Source organism: Bufo gargarizans, chromosome 3, assembly GCF_014858855.1.
Source record: "Bufo gargarizans isolate SCDJY-AF-19 chromosome 3, ASM1485885v1, whole genome shotgun sequence".
NCBI classification, from domain to species: domain Eukaryota; kingdom Metazoa; phylum Chordata; class Amphibia; order Anura; family Bufonidae; genus Bufo; species Bufo gargarizans.
This window is the reverse complement of record NC_058082.1, coordinates 607,303,354-607,319,346: the sequence shown is the minus strand read 5'-3', so window position 1 is coordinate 607,319,346 and position 15,993 is coordinate 607,303,354.

The window sequence follows — 15,993 nt, the reverse complement described above, 5'->3', positions numbered from 1 at the left end:
GAGTGTCTCCCACTTCCACCTGGCACAAATGATATAGAGATTCTGGGGTACCAGTTGCACACAGCCTCCTGGCATATAGCGACTGACGGTAGCCATAGTTAGTGTTTATGGGCTCAACCCGATGGGGACAGTCATCCCTTACATGGCCAGGCTCCTGACACCACCAGCAAACTATCGGAGCCAGGTCTGCTGTGGATACATCCCGGGCGGGTTTTATCGGCGGAAATCTCCAAGTGCGGGGTGGAGATTTCCGAGGTTTGTCGACCCCCCTCCTGACAGTACCCTCCTTTAGATTCCTGGTAGCTTCATAGTGTTCCACCAGGTCCACCATCTCAAGGGCATTGCCAGGGGACACCTGACCAATCCAGTGCTGGAAAGGCTATGGAAAAGCCCTCCAGAACATATCGGCCTGAACCAACACATTCACCCCCAGTCTTGCCGGAATCTCACCCTTGACTTTCTGGTACTCGGATGCTTGATCGTCCGGCAAGTTAAAATACGCCTGCTGGGAATCAGATGCCAGGAACGGAGCGACGACCTCAGCCCACTGGTCATGGGGTAGATTTTCCTTGATGGCCACTTTCTCGTACATCGGCAGTTAGGTTTCGATGTCGTCTGTGGGGGTCATCCTAGGAATCGAGGCACAAACTGCTTTCCAGGCATTGCGGGCGCTTAAGGTTTTGCCTGCTGTCTGCAAAGCCATCACATGTTATAGCAGCAACTGGTTAGTCTCCTGCTGCTGATTATTAGCCTCACATTGCTGCAGGTTTGTCTCTCACTGCTGCAGATTATCCTCCATGAAAAATGCAGAAACCACAAAAATCGGCCTTCACCCCAGTCTCGCTGCTCATGCCCACGTCCTCCACCAATTGTGGGGTTTTGCTCTAGTAGACATGTTTAGCGGAGGCAGTATAGAGGAAACAACAAGTTCTTTGGATCAAACAGTTCAGTATTTTATTCACACTTTAGGCAAGTGAAAAAACAAGCAGTCATAAACAAGCAAATAGTCACCTTGCAGTGTTGGTGGTAATTCACACCATGCGGCAATTCTGCCTCAGAGTTCTTGAGCATAGCAGCACTAACCTACTAAGCAATTGCGGACAAGAATAGGCATTTTCTATTAAAGTGCCGGCGATGTGCGGTCTGCAAATTGCGGAATGCACATTGCCAGTGTCCGTGTTTTGCGGTTCCGCAAAAAACACTTACGGATGTGTGAATGGACCCTGAAGAGAAATGTGACTCCATCTTGTCTTCTCTTACATGTACGCAATTGTTATAATATCTCACCCACGCACTGTTTCCCATCCCCCCCTCTGCGAGTTAGGTTTTCTTATCTGTCCCAGGACAGATTCTGGGAATATCCTAGAACTAGTTCTGTCTCATTCAGGGTCATTTGGCACAACTGCGTACATTCTTATATGTGACGTATTACATACCATAAAAGGATGTTCCGGTAGTATCTGCATGAGCACCAATGTTTATCTTTGTGATTGGTTTAACGCTGTTGTTATGCAAACTTTTGAGTGTTTCTCAGTGATGTGTGTGTCTGTTATTGCCAACTGAGAAACATCTCTCCTGATGTCAGTGTCTCAAACCAAGGTTGTCGTAGAGGTCCAGAAAGGTCCAAATCCTTTCAGACCCTAATAATTAAATTTATTTTAATTTTGAGGGATATCTTTTAGGCCTCATTCAGACGGCCGTATGTTGTCTGCAAAAATGCGGATCTGTTTTTTTGCAGACATTTCATCATGTCTGAAAAAAAAAACAGATAGGATTCAGTATTTCTGCAGAATCATAGACTTTAATACTTTTCACAGACAAGTATAGGATATGTTTCATTTGTTTTGCGGAACCGTGGAATAGAAAAAGGGCCCATAGAAGTGAATGGGTCAGCATCTAATCCGCATTTTTGCGGATAACTTACGGCCGTCTGAATGAGCCCTTAAAAGTAACATTATTAAAGCTTACGTTTTATCTTTATGTATATTCTAATGGATTGCCTTCCTTGTACAATGTTATTGTGCGGCAGTTGTGTTCAGTTGTGCTGCGATACCGCAGGTATATAGAGGGACAAGCGTTATTGGAACAAATAATTTCTACTGGTGTGATATACCAGTCCCTTTTGGTTCTCGAACATTTGATCGCATTCGCAAACTGTCCCGGCCGATGTTCATCCATCACTAGCCTTCAATACAGAACCCATTTCATGAAAACCTATCAAAATCAATAGCTACCTTAGGTACAGAGAGTTGTTAAAATACTAAAGCATAAAAGGTATCCGAGGCTTAATTATATTGTTGTTGTCAGCGGCATCTACATATTTTATAGTCTGGATAATGACTTCTAATGTGTAATGAAAACATAATTATTCAGAATAATAATGGTATACAATTAGACTTTGTTATGATTAACTGCTGGCTTCATTTCTTTTATGAATGGGTTTGACCCGCCACATTCCTCCAAGTAATGACAAAGACAGAGATCATGCAATGGGATAGCCATACATAAAAAGTAACCAGTCACCAGCTGTTCTAACATAATTAATGGTAAAACAGAACTAGCGTCTCTCAAACAGAAAAATGAGATTATCCTCTGGAGGGGATGTTTAATCTAGCTTGGACAAGGTCACGTAATTACTGCAATGAAGTGTAAAATGACTGCAACGCCGAAAAATTGCCAAGAGATGAACGGAGATTGTGTTCAGAACAACCAACTCGCTAACTGATGATGATAAGAGTGTGATAAATTGGTGTACCACATTAGGAAAGATTAATTGTTTTTCCCCCAAATTAACTTTCTTACAATAGACTGCAAGTCAATACTAATAACAGTTTTTTTTAGTTTTTAACAAATCACTTATATTCCTATGTGTATATTAGACCAGTGATAAGGTATTTAAATAAGCCTGTCAAATCCTCACAGAAGTGTATCTGGCTGCATATCTTTGTAGCTATATCACCGCTGATTATTTTGGCCTCCACCATTCAGCTACTATTGGTGGCATCTGATAGCAGTGAATTGCCACGTGGGAGGTTCCGAGCTCAGGGAAATATCACCTAAGCCAGTGACCCTGAGGACCACCTACCTGACCATTCACTGCCATCACACACTGAAACTAATTGCACCGAAAGCACTCGAACAGGAGAGGCTGGAATTAAAAGAGCAATGATAATGCAACTAAAAAAGGTATGCAGCCAGATGCATTTAAAAATATATTTTGGCAACATTTTTATTGTACTCACTCCCTTGGGTACAGTTCCTAGTAAAAAAAAAAAAAAAAAAGGGGTGGGGGGAATCACCAGTAAGTTTGTAATTGACCTATACTCATTGGGCCAGATTTATCATGACTCTGACAGCTCACTCCACTTTAACATATGGCTAAAGTCAGTTTTAGCCAAGTCAGATTTATGATCGGCCCTTTAAGACTGTAATGAATCTGGTTTGACGGTAGCAGTTTATCCGTCAGTAAGCAGCTTTACAAAAGTCGCACATCTTTACGAAAAAGTTGCATGTTTTTATGAAAAAGTTGCATGTTCTATTAAAAAGTCTCATAAGATAAGCATGGTCCTCACTGGAGTGAAATTGCGACTTTTTTGCGACTTTTTAAATAGTCCCAATAGTAAATCTGTCTAGAGATTCATTTACATAAGAAAACACGCCCACTTTCAGAAAACTGGCGAGCATAGTGCAGAGCAGAAAAAAGTTGCAAATTTGTGCGCAGTTTTAGCTTTTGGGACTTTTTTGGGGACTTTTTCACTCCATTATTCTGACCTGAGCTAATGATAAATCTGGCCCATTGTTTTTTAGTGAGGTGGCACTGACAACTGATAGATCCACCACTAGTGCTCATATTTCAAAGGAGATGCAGCCTGTTTCAGATTGAAATACAGGATGTTTACTTAAAGGGGTTGTCTGGACTAGGAGCCGACAACCCCAATTCATCTAACCTGTGTCCCAGACCCCCGCCTATTAGAGATGAGCAAATCAATTCTGAACGAACTGGACTTGCTATGAAATTCGCAAAAATTCTCCTGCCAATGACTCACGTTGGACGAATCATGCAAAAATAGCCCCAGTGCCATTTAACTGTGAAAATTGTTGGGGAAAAACAGGAGGGAGGATGAAGAGTGAGGATTACATGACCCTGGGAGGGAGAGGGGAGTTGGCCTGCCTGATCGGAATTCAGAAGGTCCTTCAGCATCTAGGGTGCGTGTCCTTTTGTGTGCAGCTTACGTTCTCAGAGCATGTGTGTTGGCTGTGTCTGACAAAAAATAGGCACAGACACAAACCGATAATGTTGGTGCGGTAGGGAGAGTATCGGAGTTTATATGTTCTCCCCATGTTTGCGTGGGTTTCCTCTGGGTACTCTGGTTTCCTGCAATATTCCAAAGACATACTGATAAGGAACTTAGATTGTGAGCCCCACTGGGGACAGCTTGATGCTAATGTCTGTAAAGAGATGCCGAATATAGTAGCGCAACATAACTGCATATAATAAATAAATAAATAATAAAGTAGATTTAGGCCTCTTTAACACGAGAAAGTTTTCCGTTAGGGTGTGATGCATGAAGCAAGCACATAGCATCCAGGTCTTCAATGGGTCTGTGCACACATCATTTCTGCATTCAGAATCCCTAACACTCGTGTGAAAGAGGCCTTAGGGTTTTATAAGGGAAAGCAATTACTGTAAGGAGTGAGTGTTCTGTGTTTCATACTGCTGCTAGTGAAACGTATATATTACACTGAAAAATCTGCAATTAAAATCCAGCAACAACCTCATTTTTTCTGTAGAAATACGGCCAGTCTTAAAAAATCAAGTTGGTGCAGTTTATAAGTGTTTTATAAGCATATTGCAAACACCTCCAGCATTAATAACAATACATTCTTTTGCAAATGCTGAGCAATTGCCCCTTTTCTTTTTCTAGAAACAATACTGTGCATTATTAGAGAATGCGTTGTGCTGCAATAGCAGCATTTACTGTATATACATAATTCATTATGCATTGTATTATTGTCAATTGTCAATACCAGTGTACAATTTGTTTGTAGAAGAGGAAGGACTACAGATGAGTGATTTTTTTAAAATCTGTTTAGGTTCAAATTTTTTATTCAGCTTCAAGTTGAATTTACCCTAAACAAGTATGCTCCAATTGGCATAAAACTAGTTTCCTTTCCAAAATTAAAGGAAACCAATCTCTCATACTGGTAACTAGTGATGGACGAACATCTGCTGGGACGGTTCGCGAACAAGATCAAATGTTTGCGAACCGCAGCTTTGCCGCAGGTCCCATTCATTTTAATGGCAGGCGAACCTGAAAAACCTCCAGGTCATATTTGCAGCCACAAAATACTTACTAGATGCGCACACATAGTCCCACAACATGGACACTGACATACCAGAAGTATTAAGTGAATCTGCGATCTACAAGCATTATTTTTTTTATATGCAAAATTTCGGCAAAGTATTCATCGCAAGAGCACATGCGCTAGGAAGGCGTGGCCTACAGCAACTGGTTTGCACCGACTAGAAATTAGATGGATGCGATGGTTGGAACCAAGTTCAGCGAGGAAGAGGAAGAACTCCTGGTGACTGTAAGGCCCCTTTCACACGGGCGAGTTTTCCGTGCGGGTGTGATGTGTGCGGTGAACGTATTGCACCCGCACTGAATCCTGACCCATTCATTTCTATGGGGCTGTGCACATGAGCAGTGATTTTCACGCATCACTTGTGCGTTGAGTGAAAATCGCAGCATGCTCTATATTGTGCGATTTTCACGTGACGCAGGCCCCATAGAAGTGAATGGGGTGCGTTAAAATCGCATAGCATCCGCAAGCAAGTGCGGATGCGGTGCGATTTTCACACATGGTTGCTAGGAAACGATCGGGATGGAGACCCGATCATTATTATTTTCCCTTATAACATGGTTATAAGGGAAAATAATAGCATTCTGAATACAGAATGCATAGTAAAACAGCGCTGGAGGGGTTAAAAAAAATAAAAAATAATTTAACTCACCTTAGTCCACTTATTCGCGAAGCCCGGCATCTCCTTCTGTATCCTTTGTTGAGCAGGACCTGTGGTGAGCATTAAATACAGGAAAAGGACCTTTGATGACGTCAGATCACATGGTCCATCACCACGGTGATGGACCATGTGATTGGAGCATGTGATCTGACGTCACCACAGGTCATTTAGCCCACAGCTAGTAAAGAAGAGACCGGGAACTATGCGATCAAGAGGATAAGGTGAGTTAACTTTTTTATTTTTTTTAACCCCTCCAGCACTATTATACTATGCATTCTGTATTCAGAATGCTATTATTTTCCCTTATAACCATGTTATAAGGGAAAATAATACAATCTTCAGAACATCCAGGGGCGTGCCTAGAGCATTTGGCACCCGGGGCGAACCCTTTGTTTGGCACCTTCCCCCCCCCAAGAAAGTTAAGAAAACATGCACAAACTTTTTTCAATGTTTTCAATAATATTTATTACAAATTACACCCCCTCCCTCCCCACCTTAATTACACCCCCTCCCTTAATAACACCCCCCCTTAATTACACCCCCTCCCTCCCCACCTTAATTACACCCCCCTTAATTACACACACCCCCCCTTAATTACACCCCCTCTCTTCTCCCCTTAATTACACCTCCTCCCTTAATTACACCCCCCGTTAATTACACCCCCTCCCTCCCCACCTTAATTACACCCCCTCCCTTAATTACACCCCCCCTTAATTACACACTCCCCCCCTTAATTACACCCCCTCCATCCCCACCTTACCCCTCCCTTAATTACACACACATCCCTTAATTACACCCCCCCTTAATTACAAACCCCCACTTAATTACGCACACACACACCCCTTAATTACACAATTATTTACTCACATTTTGATGATGCCTCAGGCTCCGTCCGACTCCGACCGCTGGTAATGGATCCTTCCGCTTCTTTAAAAGATCCGTGAAGGCGGCGCGGCATCAGCATCGTGACGTCATGTTGCGCGCCGCCGCAATAATCCTTCCACAGAAGCCGGCGCCTGGCGGAGTCGCGTCGCGGTGCAGCAGTGGATGGAGGGGTGACTCTGTCATGGCACCCCCCTTCTGAGTGGCACCCGGGGCGGGCCGCCCCCCCCCCCTTGGTACGCCACTGAGAACATCAATCCCAAGCCCGAACTTCTGTGAAGAAGTTTGGGTTTGGGTACCAAACATGCGCGATTTTTCTCACGCGAGTGCAAAACGCATTACAATGTTTTGCACTCGCGCTGAAAAATCGCACATTTTCCCGCAACGCACCTGCCTCTTATCCGGGCAAAAAAAACTGACTCCCGTGTGAAAGAGGCCTAAGTAATCTTACAATAAAGTAGTGCATTTGATTACATTTCACCTGCATGTCTGAACAATCGCTTTATATGCATAAAGAGTGTTTTGAATCCAGAGGGGAAACAAACCAGGCTGGTGTAGTAAGCTGCATCTATATTTATTCATATAAGGAGATATATAACGCGAGTTTGCCCGCGAAGCGTGGTTGATTAAGTGTGGTTGCGTAAGTGTGTGACTTAAGATTAAGTGACTTTAGATTCAGGGACTTCAGTGGGGGACTGCAATAAGACAGTTTCTTAGTACTACATTATATTGTATTTTTTGCTTTGCTGGTGTAATCCCCATTTAGTATGTGTTGCACAATTGACAACGCAGTCCAGTGCACATCTTGCATGATGTATGCAGTCCTGGAACAGGAGTTCAAGGGTGCATATCTTTGTTCAAGATGTGAGCAAATTACCCGTTTGGAATCGCTAATCGAGTCTCTAAATGGGCAAGTTGCAACACTGAGAGGCATTGACAATTTGCAAAAGAGTTTGCTTCTCACCGAGCAAGCACTCTTTGGGGTAGATGAGGGGGAGGGTGACAGAGAGGAGGCTGAGGAAAGTGAGGTAGCTAGCTGGGTAACAGTTAGAAAGCGGGGTAGAGGGAAGAGTGCCAGGGAGGCTAGCCCTGATCTGACACACCCCAACAAGTTTGCACGTTTGGCAGATGAGGGGGATGTCAGTCCAGGGATGGCACTGCCGCAGCCAGACACTTCCTCTGCCAGTCAGGGGAATGCCAGCTCCGGTAAGCAGGGGACCAGGAGAGCAGGGCAGGCCAGACAGGTGCTGGTAGTGGGAGACTCAATTATTAGGGGAACAGATAGGAAATCTGTCACAAAGACCGTGATCGCCGAACAGTGTGCTGTCTTCCTGGCGCTAGAGTTCGACACATCGCGGATCGGGTTGACAGATTACTGGGAGGGGCTGGAGAAGATCCAGCGGTCATGGTCCATATCGGAACCAATGACAAAGTTAGGGGTAGGTGGAGAGTCCTTAAAAATGATTTCAGGGATTTAGGTCAAAAGCTGAGGGCAAGGACCTCAAAGGTAGTATTTTCCGAAATACTACCTGTACCACGGGCCACACAAGAGAGGCAGCGGGAGATTAGGGAAATTAACAAGTGGCTCAAGAACTGGTGTAGGAAGGAGGGGTTTGGGTTCCTGGAGAACTGGGCCGACTTCTCTATCGGCTACAGGCTCTATCGTAGGGACGGGCTGCACCTCAATGGGGAAGGGGCAGCTGTGTTGGGGAAGAAGATGGCTAGAAGGTTGGAGGAGTGTTTAAACTAGGGACTGGGGGGAGGGTAATTATGTTATAGAATGGGAAGATAGTGCAGATAGAGACCGGGGGCAAGGTAGTGAGACTGGGGGAGGAATGGAAGGAGGGACTAGAACAGTTCAGAAGGAAAGGTGTAGAGTAAAAAATATACATAAACCTCTCAAATGTATGTATACTAATGCCAGAAGCCTGACTAATAAAACTGGTGAACTGGAATTAGTGATGTGTGAGGAGGACTATGACATAGTGGGAATAACTGAGACATGGCTGGATGATAGCTATGACTGGGCAGTTAATGTACAGGGTTACAGTCTGTTTAGAAAGGATCGTCAAAACCGGAGAGGGGGAGGGGTCTGCCTTTATGTAAAGTCCGGTCTAAAGACCACACTCCGTGAAGATATAAGTGAGGGACATGAACATGTGGAGTCACTGTGGGTAGAGATACATGGCGCTAAAAACAATAATAAATTACTAATAGGAGTTTACTATAAACCACCTAATATACCAGAGTCCACAGAAAATCTACTACTAAACGAGATAGACGAGGCGGCAAATCATAATGAGGTGGTTATTATGGGGGACTTCAACTACCCAGATATAGACTGGGAAACTGAAACTTGTATATCTCATAAAGGAAACAGGTTCTTGGCAATAACCAAAGACAATTACCTCTCCCAACTGGTTCAGGACCCGACTAGAGGGACGGCCATACTGGACTTAGTATTAACCAATAGGCCTGACAGAACAACAGACGTGCAGGTTGGGGGACACCTGGGAAATAGTGACCACAAAGTAATAACCTTCCAATTATCATTCAAAAGAGCGTTTCTACAGGGAGGAACAAAAATACCAAACTTCAAAAAAGCTAAATTTAGCCAACTAAGAGAGGCCATAGGCCTAACTAAATGGGATAAAGTCCTCACAAATAAAAATACAGCCACAAAATGAGATATCTTTAAAAGCATCCTAAAATCTCATTGTGAGAGGTACATACCGTATGGGAATAAAAGGTTAAGGAACAAAAAGAAACCAATGTGGATAAACAGAACTGTAAAGAAAGCAATAAATGACAAAAAGAAAGCATATAAAACACTAAAACAGGAAGGTAGCACGGAAGCACTGAAAAACTATAAGGAAAAAAATAGAACATGTAAAAAACAAATAAAAGCGGCCAAACTAGAGACCGAGAGATTAATTGCCAAAGAGAGTAAAACTAACCCTAAAATGTTCTTCAATTATATAAATGTTAAAAAGTATAAATCTTAAGGTGTCGGCCCGTTAAAGAGTAATGAGGGCGGAGTCGCAGAGAGCGATGAGGAGAAAGCAAAGCTGTTAAATATTTTTTTCTCCAATGTATTCACTGAGGAAAATAAACTGTCAGATGACATGCCGAATGTTGAAATAAATTCCCCATTAAAAGTGTCCTGTCTGACCCAGGAAGAAGTGCAACAGCGACTTAAAAAGATTAAAATAGATAAATCGCCAGGACCGGATGGCATACACCCCCGTATCCTAAGGGAATTAAGTAATGTCATAGCCAGACCCTTATTTCTGATATTTGCAGATTCTATATTGACAGGGAATGTCCCACAGGATTGGCGCATGGCAAATCTGGTGCCAATATTCAAAAAGGGTCCAAAAACAGAGCCTGGAAACTATAGGCCGGTAAGTTTAACATCTGTTGTGGGTAAACTGTTTGAAGGTTTTCTGAGAGATGCTATGTTAGAGCATCTTAACGGAAATAAGCAAATAACGCCATATCAGCATGGCTTCGTGAGGGATCGGTCATGTCAAACTAATTTAATCAGTTTCTATGAGGAGGTAAGTTCTAGACTTGACAGCAGCAAATCAATGGATGTCGTGTATCTGGACTTCTCCAAAGCATTTGACACTGTACCACATAAAAGGTTAGTATATAAAATGAGAATGCTCGTACTGGGAAAAAACGTCTGTAAGTGGGTAAGTAACTGGCTCAATGCTAGAAAACAGAGGGTGGTTATTAAATATCAATTTTCGTAGATGACACTAAACTGTGTAAAGTAATTAACACTGAAGAGGACAGTATACTACTACAGAGCGATCTGGATAGATTGGAGGCTTGGGCAGATAAGTGGCAGATGAGGTTTAACACTGACAAATGTAAAGTTATGCACATGGAAAGGAATAATGCAAGTCACCCATACTTATTAAATGGTAAAACACTCGGTAACACAGTACACTGACATGGAAAAATATCTAGGAATTTTAATAAACAGCAAACTAAGCTGCAAAAACCAGTGTCAGGCAGCTGCTGCCAAGGCCAATAAGATAATGGGTTGCATCAAAAGGGGCATAGATGCCCGTGATGAGAACATAGTCCTACCACTTTACAAATCATTAGTCAGACCACACATGGAGTACTGTGTACAGTTCTGGGCTCCAGTGAACAAAACAGACATAGCAGAGCTGGAGAGGGTCCAGAGGAGGGCAACTAAAGTAATAACTGGAATGGGGCAACTACAGTACCCAGAAAGATTATCAGCATTAGGGTTATTCACTTTAGAAAAAAGACAACTGAGAGGAGATCTAATTAATATGTATAAATACAGGTCCTTCTAAAAAAATTAGCATATTGTGATAAAGTTCATTATTTTCTGTAATGTACTGATAAACATTAGACTTTCATATATTTTAGATTCATTACACACAACTGAAGTAGTTCAAGCCTTTTATTGTTTTAATATTGATGATTTTGGCATACAGCTCATGAAAACCCAAATTTCCTATCTGAAAAAAATTAGCATATTTCATCCGACCAATAAAAGAAAAGTGTTTTTAATACAAAAAAAGTCAATCTTCAAATAATTATGTTCAGTTATGCACTCAATACTTGGTCGGGAATCCTTTTGCAGAAATGACTGCTTCAATGTGGCTCATCCAGAGTGTTGGGTCTTGCGTCTCTGAACTTTCTCTTCCCAATATCCCACAGATTCTCTATGGGGTTCAGGTCAGGAGAGTTGGCAGGCCAATTGAGCACAGTAATACCATGGTCACTAAACCATTTACCAGTGGTGTTGGCACTGTGAGCAGGTGCCAGGTCGTGATGAAAAATGAAATCTTCATCTCCATAAAGCTTTTCAGCAGATGGAAGCATGAAGTGCTCAAAAATCTCCTGATAGCTAGCTGCATTGACCTTGCCCTTGATAAAACACAGTGGACCAACACCAGCAGCTGACATGGCACCCCAGACCATCACTGACTGTGGGTACTTGACACTGGACTTCAGGCATTTTGGCATTTCCCTCTGCCCAGTCTTCCTCCAGACTCTGGCACCTTGATTTCCGAATGACATGCAAATTTGCTTTCATCCGAAAAAAGTACTTTGGACCACTGAGCAACAGTCCAGTGCTGCTTCTCTGTAGCCCAGGTCAGGCGCTTCTGCCGCTGTTTCTGGTTCAAAAGTGGCTTGACCTGAGGAATGCGGCACCTGTAGCCCATTTCCTGCACACGCCTGTACACGGTGGCTCTGGATGTTTCTACTCCAGACTCAGTCCACTGCTTCCGCAGGTCCCCCAAGGTCTGGAATCGGTCCTTCTCCACAATCTTCCTCAGGGTCCGGTCACCTCTTCTCGTTGTGCAGCGTTTTCTGCCACACTTTTTCCTTCCCACAGACTTCCCACTGAGGTGCCTTGATACAGCACTCTGGGAACAGCCTATTCGTTCAGAAATTTCTTTCTGTGTCTTACCCTCTTGCTTGAGGGTGTCAATGATGGCCTTCTGGACAGCAGTCAGGTCGGCAGTCTTACCCATGATTGCGGTTTTGAGTAATGAACCAGGCTGGGAGTTTTTAAAAGCCTCAGGAATCTTTTGCAGGTGCTTAGAGTTAATTAGTTGATTCAGATGATTAGGTTAATAGCTCGTTTAGAGAACCTTTTCATGATATGCTAATTTTTTTAGATAGGAATTTTGGGTTTTCATGAGCTGTATGCCAAAATCATCAATATTAAAACAATAAAAGGCTTGAACTACTTCAGTTGTGTGAAATGAATCTAAAATATATGAAAGTCTAATGTTTATCAGTACATTACAGAAAATAATGAACTTTATCACAATATGCTAATTTTTTTAGAAGGACCTGTATATCAGGGGTCAGTACAGAGATCTATCCCATCAGCTATTTATCCCCAGGACTGTGACTGTGACGAGGGGACATCCTCTGCGTCTGGAGGAAAGAAGGTTTGTACACAAACATAGAAGAGCATTCTTTACGGTAAGAGCAGTGAGACTATGGAACTCTCTGCCTGAGGAGGTGGTGATGGTGAGTACAATAAAGGAATTCAAGAGGGGCCTGGATGTATTTCTGGAGCGTAATAATATTACAGGCTATAGCTACTAGAGAGAGATCGTTGATCCAGGGAGTTATTCTGATGCCTGATTGGAGTCGGGAAGGAATTTTTATTCCCCTAAAGTGAGGAAAATTGGCTTCTACCTCACAGGGGTTTTTTGCCTTCCTCTGGATCAACTTTCAGGATGACAGGCCGAACTGGATGGACAAATGTCTTTTTTCGGCCTTATGTACTATGTTACTATAAAAAAATCGCCAGTGAGACCTTCTGCGATTCAAATTTTTCTTAAGTGCACAAAATCGTCACATTTTATAAGGTCTCACTAGATATTATTGATTGTTGCACTAAGTATTACTGTGACATCACACCCACTATGTTAGTAGCATATGTGTATGGACAGCAGATAAATATTTTTCACATGCACATTGCACACTATATACTGCACACACACACTATATACCGCACACACACACACTATATACCACACACACACACACTATATATACCGCACACACACACTATATACCACACACACACTATATACTGCACACACACAGACTATATACCGCACACACACAGACACACACTATATACCGCACACACACTATATACCGCACACACACACACACACTATATACCACACACACACACTATATACTGCACACACACACTATATACCGCACACACGCACACTATATACCACACACACGCACTATATACCACACACACACTATATACCGCACACACACAGACTATATACCGCACACACACACTATATACCGCACACACACACTATATACTGCACACACACAGACACACACTATATACCGCACACACACACAGAGTCTATAGAATATAGTTTGTATCCTGTTTGGTCAGGACTCAGGAGAAGCTTTCTTTGTCAGACGGCCAGTCTTTGCTGGTTCATTTAGAGTTACCCAGAGTGTGTCACGGGGAGGCAAACCAGCTGTACACCCCGTACCGTACGTCACTTCACTAGACAGGTACATCTCTGCTTAGCTGGACAGTCTGATAGCTCCGACCCCACACGCATACACTCGTAATACAATCCCATCTTCTAACCGTAACAGTAAGGCCACATGCACACACGCGTGTTTTTTAACAACTACGGACAGTGGACGAGCGCACAGCGTCATTAGTTGCTAACTCGCTATGATGCCGTGCGCTTCTTGCCACCACCGCTGTAAAGTAATACACTTGTATAGATCAAACAAGTGTATCACAGTACAGCGGTGGTGGCCGGAAGAGCACGGCGTCATAGCAATGACGCCATGCACTCATACACTCTGCAGGACGGGTTTGTACGGTCCGTAGTTGTGAAAAAACACGCCAGTGTGCAGGCGGCCTAAATCTTATATTTCCACTTCAAAGATTTAAATACTTTTCGCAGTTTACCTGAATAAATTGTTTTCATTACTATTGTTGTTAAAAATTGGGATTATATGCTTGCATTTTAATCTTGCAGCAGCTGTTGGGGCGGGGACACGACCGCACCCGGTCCCATGCCGAGAAGCAGCGGATTGTGCAGGAGCTGGCATTTGAGTTCTGGCCCAACACGGTCTCAAACACTGACGTCTGGCCATCATTAAAAAATGGTCAGACATAAAGCGCAGACACCCCCAGTTTATAAAATGAATCCGGGACGAAAAATGCCCAGGTACATGCGTAAATAACTTTTGTATGTTTTGCCAACACTCTGTAATGTATACAGTGCAATACAAAAGTATTCACCCCCCTTGACTTCGTTCTTTATTTTGTTGTCTCACATCCTGGAATTAACATTGATTGCTTGAGGATTTGCATCAGTTAATTTGCAGAACATGCCCACAACTTACACCTTTTTTAATTTGGTTAATTGTAAAGCATACACCTAATAGGACAAAATAACAGAAAAGGTCAATATGCATAACTATTCACCCCCCTAAAGTCAATACTTTGTAGAGCCACCTTTTGCAGCAATCACAGCTCCAAGTCGCTTTGGATAAGTCTCTATGAGCAGTTGCCACATCTTACCACTGGGATTTTTGCCCATTCCTCCTTGCAAAACTGGATGGTTTGCTCTTGTGAACAGCAATCTTTAAGTCTGACCACAGATTTTCTATTGGATTGAGATCTGGGCTGTGACTAGGCCATTCCAACACATTTACATGTTTCTGATTAAACCAGTCAAGTGTTGCTTTAGCAGTGTGTTTGGGGTCATTGTCCTGCTGGAAGGTGAACCTCCGTCCCAGCCTCAAATCACGCACAGAGTGGGACAGGTTTTGCTCAAGAATATGCCTGTCCATGTTTCCCTCAACTCTGACCAGTTTCCCAGTACCGGTTGCTGAAAAATATCCCCACAGCATGATGCTGCCACCACCATGTTTCATTGTGGGGATTGTGTTCTTGGGGTGATGTGATGTGTTGGCTTTGTGCCAGACAAGTGACGGACTGAACCATCACTGTGTCTGCAGTAGAAGCCTGAGGGCTAGCCTCCTTCCTATGGACAATTGACCCAGGACTATGGAGACCCCCACTCTGACCTATTTGGGTTAGAGGAAACTATAAACCATGATTTTTTGGTTGAGCTTATAGGCCACATCTTTCCTATTCCCCATTAAAGTGGCATGGTGTGAATCCATAAACGCAATAAGGGTTAACTCTGCTCTGAGACTCCTAATGAATGTGTTAGGCCTCTTTCACATGGGCGTGTCCGGATTAGGTCCGGATGCGTCCCGGTGCATTGTGGCAAACCCGCGCGAGTAGGAATGCAATTGCAGTCAGTTTTGACTGCGATTGCGTTCCGATGGTTAGTTTTTATCGTGCGGGTGCAATGTGTTTTGTACGAGTGTGATAAAAAACCGACTGTGGTACCCAGACCCGAACTTCTTCACAGAAGTTAAGGTTTGGGTTAGTTGTAGTTCAGATTGTATTATTTCCCCTTATAACATGGTTATAAGGGAAAATAATAGCATTCTGAATACAGAATGCATAGTAAAATAGGGCTGGAGGGGTGAAAAAA